We start from the raw sequence: 9,192 nt of genomic DNA, 5'->3' as shown, positions 1-9,192 counted from the left end.
TATATATATATATAAATTATAGAATGATACCTGCTTTTTTTAAAAGAAATATGTATTAAATTTATTTATTTATTTATTTATTTTTGCTATAGGGTGTATGCACTCACCAGAGAGAAAGAAAGCTAGAAATCATCCCCCCCCCAAGGCTGAAGGCATGCTGCAGTCCCTTCTAATCCATTCTCCTCTCGGGATTCTAGGCATGCACGCACACATGCCAGACATAAGTTTCAAGACACCAAGTCCGGGACTTGAACCATGGTTGACCCTGAGGGTGTCCAGTGACATAATCATTACTCCATCTGCTGATCCCTCATTTTTTGTCTGATATAAAAGAGAGAAAGTGAGAAAGCAAGCGACTAGGTCTGGGACTTACATTGCCATTGGCTGTGTGGGAGTCCAGCGCCTCAACCACCATGCCACCTACTGGTCCTGAGAATGACACCTACTTTAAGGGAAGTCGTTCATAGATATGTTATAATGCTTTATAGTAGTGTTGCTTTATCATAGTTATTATAGCTTTGATCAACTAGTCTCATTTTTATCTTTTCAAACATTTTTAAAGAATTATTTTATTTAACTTCATTTATTTATTTACTTATTTTAATTTGACCAGAGAGGGGCAGAGCATGAGAGAGAGAGAGAGAGAGAGCAAGACACAAGGTCCAGGACTCTTAACTGTAGTCAGTCATGTGAGAGTCCAGCGCCCTTAACCACCATAACGCCTGCCAGCCCTTATCAACTAGTCTCTTAAAAAAGAGACTTCAGGGCTAGCAAGTGACATGGTGGTTAAGGTGTTGGACTCCCACATGACCAACCACAGTTTGAATCCTGGACCTGGCATCTTGCTTTCTCTCTCTCATGTGTGCGCATGTGTGACCTGTAGCAAATTTAAAAATTAAATTTTAGGAAACAAAATTAAATAAATTATTTACTTCAAAGAAAAGAGACTTCATTTTCACCCCCCTTTCTTTAGTGTACACAGATGATGTTTGTTTTATGTTCAATTTTAGCAGAATTCATGATGCAAGCTCTTTTCAAATTGAGGTTCTATCCTTCTTAGTGCCACAAACTAGATCCTGTTAATTAAAGTTTATTTTGGTGAAAATATTTTTGAAATCTATGCATAGTGTTTTTTCATAGTACACATTTTCTCAAACTTTTTGAATATTCCTTATTTTTTAAAAATTTTTCTTTACCTTATTTTTTACATGTAATCATTGTACATCTTTATAGCATACATTGGAAGGTATAAAAGCACCCCATACATTTTTAACGAAATACATCTATTCATTCAGTTCAAACTCATTAAAGGGTCATTGAGCATCTGTTATTTGTCACGCAATCACTCATGTACCCCTGTATTCACTCAAACAATTTACCTTTAAAAGTACAGAAACAAAACCAGCAGGTGGTGTAGTGGTTGGAGCACTGGACTCCCACATGGTCAAGTGCAGTTCGAATCCCAGACCTGGCAGCTTGCTTTGTACTTTCTTTCTCTCTCTCTGACTCTCTCTCTCTTTCTCTCTCTCCCTGACTCTCTCTCTCTCTCTGGTGGGCATGTGCCCTATGGTAAATTTAAATAATAATAATAATAAAATTAAATATGTTTTAAAGTGAAGAAACAGAGACTAAGGGAAATTATTTGACCGGCCTAAGGTCAGATAATAAATATGAAAGGATGTCATTCGGTATCAAGTGCTGGTATGGGAACAAAGCCCCTTTGCATTAGCTCCTTTATATATCAATAGAAATACAATGGGGGTAAGCGTCTTTTACTCTCTGCTGCCCTCAGTTAGCCTAACCGTGAAGTGACACCAGTAGCTGGTGGCTTTCTTGGACAGAATGTGTGGGATACTACAAAACAGCTTATGTTTCCAGATGTGGTTCTTAGTCATCAAACCGCACACTTGGCAATGAATGCTATTCTATTATACAAATGTGTGACTACCATACCTAAATAACTATTAATGTTAGCAAGCTTTCAAATCCTCCGGAGTGGTTTCTTACCTCTCTTAAACTCTGGGCCCCACCCTTAGAACTCTGATCCAGTAGGGGTGATATAAAGCCTGAGAAATTGCTTTTTAAAAAATATCTGGTTTTATTTATTTATTTATTTATTTATTTATCTTTGCCATGAGGCACAAGCACTTGCCAGAGAGAACCAGAGAGAAAGGGATAAGTGAAAAATCATCCCCCCAGGGAAGATAGTCATATTGCAATCACCTCTCCATTCTCTTCTCGGGATTTTGGGCATACACACGCAAGCACCCGGTCTGTTTTTCAGACCACACTGTCTGGACTTGATCAGCACCATTTGCCATGTGGTATCCAGCTGCTTCCATCACCACACTACTGGCCGGCTCAAGAATTTGCCTTTTTAACAAATTCCCAGGAGGTACTGTTGCTCCGGTCCTGGGAAGGCTCTTGGAAAACCACTGGCATATTCTTAACCCATGCATGGCACATTCTCCTCTAAAACATTACTCTCTGACTTATTTGCTCATGAACATCACACAGGTTAATATTTCATAAATTACTACACTCGTAAGAATAGTTCATGGGCTTTGACTTCTTTTCTACTCTCTCACACAGTAACTGTTTAAACTACACGCAGGTTTATTGACATTGACAGTACAGGATTTAAGGCCAATAACCACGGAGTTCTGGTATGCATTTGATGCTCACTTGCTGCAAAGACCATGCATCTTGCATATTATGGCAATTCCATGCCTAGAGGAAACCAGAACAACCAGAATGTTCATAGGTATACTGACATGTTCTATAGAGATCAATTTTGCTTAGTCGTGTCTACACTGACAGGTACTGGTTCTTTGTAGAAAAAAATTATATGCCAATGAAATAGGTTATTAGACATCTATTTTCAGGTACACGATTAGAATGCATTCTAAAGTATGTGACTTCTCTTCCCTGATATCCAGGCTCTGTACTCTTTTTTTTCTCCAAATCTCACATTAGCTTGATTGAATTAGTAGTTATTAAATATCTTTCTTTTCCAACTCTGCAGGTAAACGTTGAACTTAAAAGAAAGGCGGTCAGAACTTTAGCTCCAGAAGCAATGGCAACAGGGCTCTGTTATCAAGTGCGGTAATTATTTATTCACACCTGGTTCACCACTGATTAACAAAACCTATTAAGGCCTTCCCTTGAAGACCTTGCTGTTGACATGTATTTGCAGCTGTTGTTGATTTTTTTCCAAATTAGCACATTATGTGTTTGGAAAACAGACAAAAACCAGCTGCAGTGTCTGAATGCATTTATTATGTCCTCTTCTCAAATGCTATTTAGGCTTACCCGTAAATGATGAAGGCAGAGGGAAACGTGTCGTTTATCCTGCACTTCTAGTATTCACGAGTCCAGCGGACACAGAACACCGAGGGGGTCGCGCGAAAACTTCAGCCTTCACCTTGGAAATAGATTCCACACATTTCAGAAGCCGACTGTTCAATAGTACACATTGAAAACCAGCCTTACTCTATAGCAATCATCTTCCAGGTTACCAAGGTTTGGAAAAGAGGTGAAAGTAATTAAACATGCAGATGGCTTTAGATGGACTTACATGTTTATTAAAATAGCATCATCTTGACTTTTGCCATCTGTCATGCGAATGCTTTATTGCTTTTTATCATCCTTCCTAAAGCCATCTAGCTCCAGGTATTAGTAATGAAATTTAAAAAATTTTTAAAGGCAGTTTTAATAACTATATATATGTGTGTATATATATATATATATATATGTATATGTATAGTTGCAGCTTTATTGTAGCAGCAAATCTTGGTGAAGTTAAATATCTGATATTTAGCAAGATTTAGAAATGATTGTATCTCCACATTTCTATTCACCACCTAAATACAGGATAACTTTTAGAAAGGCAAGGGGTTTTTCTACATTTTCACACATTGTACAGACTAATTCCTCTTGTATGAAAAGTAAATCAGACTAAGAGACCAGCAGATGGCATAATGACTATATCACTGGACTCCCATGTAGTCGACCATGGTTCAAATCCCAGACATGGAAGTTTAAACTCATGCCAGGCATGTGTGCATGCATGCCCAAGATCCCGAGAGAAGAAGAGGAGAAGGAATTGTGGTGTGGCCATTCCCCCTGGGAGGGGTGATTTCTCACTTTCTGTCTCTCTGATGAGCACACATGTCATATAGCCAAAAAAAAATAACTAAATAAAAAAGGAAAAGGAAATCAGGCTATGAAAGAAGCAGTCTGTCTTTAATTAAATTTCCAACTGCATCTGCTCTCTCTTTTACCCCATTCTTCAAAATCATGTAGAGCTGATCACGTTGGCTATCTTTTCTCTACTGCACATCCTGTCTTTCAGAAGAGAAGCTGTCACATGGAAGAACAGTGTAACAGGTGGAAATTGTTATGTTATTATCACAAGCCCTGACAATACAACTTTCTTTCAGTCCCTAGTTCCATGAAATGATACAAAGCTTTTTTTTTTTTTTTCAAATTCTAAGACTAAAAATATGCACATTCATCTTTATCAGAGACAGGTGTTGTCTAATTAGCATTCTCTGTTTACTTCATGGTTTATGTCACAGATATGCTTACTAGATCAGACATACACATCTGCCCATGTTATTAATTATGCTGAAAAGTACCAAATAGTTTAAAAATACCAGTAATGAATTGAGCCGCAGTTCTTTGTTCATGCCGTGTCCCCAAGCTGAAACACACAGCATAGTTCTTTACCAACATGGCATTTGACTGGGCCCACCAAGTTGTTGAATGTAAAAGATATTAACAGATACTATCTTCAACAGGAGAGGAATTTGTTAGTAGCCAACAGAGTTACTAGAAAATTAGACTTAGAAAGCCAAGAAAAATCAAACAATTTTGAAAGATCAAGCTTCAAAGAACACTCACCACACCAAAGAGTTTTCTTCATCTTTGTCGATTTGTTCCGATGACAAGTTCTAGGTAGGAACATTTGATAGACAAAGTCATTCATTAGTGTATTCCCTGCCAGTTGGCATGGAGTTAATCCGTACTTTGGAAAGTAATACATTTCTACTTGCCAGAAAATACACAACTGGGAATGCCTCAAAAATCATAAGAAGGATTGTATACTGAGAGGCAAAAATATTGTCGTCTTTCAATGCTTAGTTCAACTTCCAACTGCTAAACACAATCATTCATAACCACTTCAACTTCATCAATTTTTCCTCTATCAATTAATCTCTAGATTATTTAGTTTGTATCACTCAGTTTATCACTTATGGATGTGAAGTCTGTTTTATAATTTGTCTACACTTTAAAGGTTCACCTTTTCAAAAAGATCACCAGTTCCTTGAGGACTGAGCATATGTTTTGATTTTTTATATCCTATATAACACACTTCAAACACAGAGAAAAGTGATTAATGGCTATAGCAGTTGGGCCCAGATAAACATTACCAAGCATGGCATTTATGCACACATATGCAAATAAAATTATTTTAAAATGATATTGTTAGGAAAAAAATACTTATTTAGGGAAAAATGTTAAGACATTCCTTAGCTTTGAGTATTTGTGCAAGTGACTTGTGCTGTGAGACACTATTTATGTAACATCTTAATATGTATTCTATTCCCACTGTCTTTAATACATTCTCTGACATAGACTGTTAGGCAGCTCCTGCAATAACTCCCTGTGGTCTCTACTTCTGGAATTTATGCTCATGTGTAATCTCCCTTTTGCTTGCTTCTCATGATGAGAATATGACCCAAAAAAGAAGGATATCAATTTTAAAATTAGCTTTCACAAGGCTTACTTCTGTCCTGTTCTGTCTTTCTTTGCTTCACTCTCTCATGCTCGCTTTTCCCTTGCTCTGATAAAGCCAGTTGCTGTCTTTTGAGCTGCAATATGGATAGTCCAATTGGCAAGAAACTATAGGCAGTCTAGCACCAACTGCCAGCAAACAACTGAGAGTCTTAGTCCAACGCTTCAGACAATACTGAGTCCTCACACCCGCCACGTGAATGAATTTGGGAGTGGATTCTTTCATGTTAGAGTCTTGAGATGACTACTAGGGAAGCCAGTGACACGGTGGTTAAAGCAGCTGAATCCCACATGCCCAATCAGGCAGTTCAAATCCTGGACCTGGTGGCTTGAAAAATACACTGAATATGTACATGTATATTCCCACAACCCCAAAAAAGAGAGAAATGGAAAACAAGGAAATGTACTGTGACCATTCTTCTTGGGAGGAGCTTTCTCACCCCCCCCCTTTTTTTTCTCCCTCTCCAGTGAGATCATGCTCCATCTAGCACATTAAAAGAGAGTGAGAGAGAGAGACTACTGCTCATTCAATGTATTGACTGTAACCTATGAAACATCCTGAAGCAGAGAACCCAGAAAAGTCATGCCCAGGGTCCTGATCCAAAGATCCAAGGAAACTGTTAGATTAAAATGCTGTTATCTTAAACTACCAAGTTTCCGGTAATTGATTACACGGCATAGATAACTAATACACATTATAATGGGAAATCATATTTGATCTATTGTCGTATTTCATAGCTCTGTTCAGGTGTAAGTGCATATAGCAAACAGTGTATATAAAGCATATGATTTGACACATTTTGCCAATACATACATGTAAAATTATCACCACAATGGAGATTATTGAACACTAACAATCACCTCCAAAATTTCTTCATGCCCTATATTTGTCAGAGTTCTCCAGAGAAGCAGAATCAGTGGAATTGATGTAGATGCAGATATGATATAGATACAGATAGAATATAGACATAGATACACATTAAAGGATTTATAATGAGGGTTTAATGATTGGTTCAGATTATTATGGGGACTGAGAAGTCCCATGATCTTCTGTCTACAAGATGCAGACCCAGGAAAGTGGGTGCAGATGTACCAGTCCAGACCGAAAGGCTAAGGAACCAGGAACTTCTATGTCCAAAGGCAGAAGATGGATGCCCTCTCCTAGCAGAGGGAATTTGCCCTTCCTCTTCCTATCAGTTCTATTCATACCTACAATGAGTCAGATGATGCTCATGCAATCTAGTGACCATGGGTCTTTTTCACTCAGTCTACCGATTCAGATGCTAATCTGGTCTGGAAATGTCTTCACTGGCATGTCTTGAAATAATGTTTTACCAATTACCTGGGCATCTCTTAACCCAGTCAAGCTGACACATAAAAGTAACCCTCTTTTAAGTCCTGCCATTGCCCTGCTTATCCATAGACAATCCATCTGCTTTTTGCTATTATAAATAGAGTTGCACTTTCTAGAATGTCATATAAATGAAATTACACAGTATATACCACCTTTATTATATTGGAGACAGGGTCTCACAGTGTTGCAAATCTCTTCCCTCAAACTCCTGGGGATACAGGTGCATGCCACCACCCCTCTCTCTTTTTTTAGACAGAGTCTTGCTATGGTGCCCAGACCAACCTCAAGCTCATGATCTCCTGCCTCAACCTCCCCAGAGCACTGTGATTACAAACTAAGGGTGTGGGGCTGGCTAGCATAGATGGTGACATCCCAGAGGCCGGAACGGAGTTACTTGCCAAGAAAAGTCAATGTCCGAAGATTCTTATGATGTTACTGGAGTCTGAGAAAGTATGTAAGTTGCAATACAGAACTTTGGTGAATCAGGATTTGTACTTGTTTACTAGAATGAGCATGCACCGTCCAGAGAAAACTAGAGAGAAGGAGAGAAAGTACCTCCATGGGAAACAGGCATGCCCCTAGCCCTTCTCTACCATCTCATCCTCCTTTCAGGAATCTGGGCACCCAGATACACATGCCCAGAGCGTTTGTCAAGCTGCCAGTCTGGGACATGAACCATGGGGTCAGTGATATGGGATCCAGCTGCTTGAACCACCAGGCTACAGAGCCAGTCCAGTTTTATTTTCAAGTCAATAAAGAAGCCAATTGAGTTTTCAGTGCGTATTTGTGTTGGTGGATCTTGGCTAAATTCTGGTTACCTGAACCAAGTGATGCTGACACTCAGCAGAGAAAATCACTCTATTAGAAATCCTTATGGTGGTTTTGACATGTAAATTATAACTTATATATTATAACTTAATTATAACATAACTTATTTTTTTAAAGCAGATATTAGTCTTTTATATTAGTCTTTTATTTTAAAGCGAGCAACATCTTCACATCAGGTATCTATTTGCTTTCAAATATTTATGGGACTTTTCTGAGCTCTTTTAAAAATAGAATTCAAGGGACCAGCAGTTCGCGTAATGGCTATGTCGCTGGACTCCCATGTAGTCGATTGCAGTTCACGTCCCAGACCCAGTGGCTTAAAACTCACACCAGGCGCATGTGTGTGCATGCCCAAGATCCTGAGAGGAGAATGGAGGAGAAGGTCATCCCCCCTGGGGGGTGATTTCTCACTTTCTGTCTCTCTGTCTATCTCTGTCTGTCTGGTGAGCACATGCGTTCTATAGCAAAAACCTCTCCAAAAAAAAAAAAAAAATAGGATTCAAATGAGTACTAACATTAAGGGAGAACGATAGTGTAATATTAAAACAGTAAATACACAGAAATGTATAAAGTTGTACTATGCTAAAGAGATATATGAACTTACCATTCTCACTTTACAAGAAACACTGGTTTAGACTAATGTCCTTTTCATTGTAACCTCCTCTTGGCATCTGAAATTTAGTTCAATTTCAAAAATATTTCATTATATTTATGCCAACTTTTCAAGCCTACGTATTGTGTATACAAAAGTAGATCTGTTTCCTGAGACTGACCCATCATTTTCCACAGACGCTTAAAGATAAAAATATCAGGATGGTTATTTTATTTTAATTCCAATCTACCACTCTCCACACCAATTAAAGATTAGAATGACTGTGTTTTGATTTCTTTTGTTGGTTTTAATTTTCGTTTGTAAAATGCTAACTGAATACTTTCGCTTTTAAGAAAGAACACATTTCCTTTCTCTTTTCAAATAAACAACCATGTCACCGAAGTTGATTGTATACTTATGTATATGAAAGCTGTCATTTTGACTTCAAGCCTTCATTTCAAATCTCAATCTTTTTGTGGGGGAAAAAATGGTTTCCATCTAAAAATTATAAATCTACCCACTGCAAAACAATAAAGAAAAAAGGCACTTTGATTTTTTAAAGCAAGAATGTCAACTCTATATATAGGAAATTTAATTGGTTGCAAATATTGAGTCATAT

The sequence above is a fragment of the Tupaia chinensis genome, unplaced genomic scaffold (assembly GCF_000334495.1).
Source record: "Tupaia chinensis unplaced genomic scaffold, TupChi_1.0 Scaffold000084_3, whole genome shotgun sequence".
NCBI classification, from domain to species: Eukaryota; Metazoa; Chordata; class Mammalia; order Scandentia; family Tupaiidae; genus Tupaia; species Tupaia belangeri.
The sequence above is the reverse complement of the archived record's forward strand: the minus strand, read 5'-3'. Positions refer to the sequence as shown.